Source organism: Triticum dicoccoides, chromosome 4B (assembly GCF_002162155.2).
Source record: "Triticum dicoccoides isolate Atlit2015 ecotype Zavitan chromosome 4B, WEW_v2.0, whole genome shotgun sequence".
Lineage (NCBI taxonomy): Eukaryota > Viridiplantae > Streptophyta > Magnoliopsida > Poales > Poaceae > Triticum > Triticum dicoccoides.
Window position 1 is genome coordinate 665,346,836 of NC_041387.1, and position 709 is coordinate 665,347,544.

Below are 709 nucleotides of genomic sequence, written 5' to 3' on the forward strand. Positions count from 1 at the left end.
CCCCGACCCCGTCGCCGTCGCCGCGCGCGCCGCCCCTTCCCCAACCCCGTCGCCGTCGCCCCGACCACACGCCGCCGCCTTCGGTCCGGCCGCCGGCGCCCTTTCCTCTTTTTTTTGTGCATTTTATGTATATATTCTCTGTGTATAATGTTCTCTGTGTATATATGTTCATATATGCAAAAGTTAGATTTTCGAAAAACTTTATATATGCAAAAAATTATACATATATGTAAGTATATATGTATGTATAGATGTATGTATGTGGATACATGAGTGGGGTCGATATACCCCCTCTCCGATAGCATTTTTGTGCATTTTAGGTTAGTGTATATATATGTTGATGTATATATGCAAAAGTTAGATTTTTAGAAAAAATACTATTTTTTCTGTTGATGATATGATGATGTTTTTTTTCATATATGCATTTTTTCATATATGTATTATTTTTCTAAGTTGTTAGTAGATATCGATTTTAGGTTAGTGTAGAGGAGAAATTTAAAGTAAAATAAGGAAAAGGAAGAAAAGAGGAAGAAGGAAGAAGGAAGAAAGAAGAAGAAAAAGAATGAGAGGAAAAAGGAAAATAAGAAGATGAAGAAGAGGAGAGGAAGAAGAGGAGAAATAAATAAGAAGAGGAAAAAAGAAGAAAAAGAAGAGGAGAAGAAGAAAGGAATAGAGGAGAAGAAGAAAAAATAGAAAAAAAATTCTATTT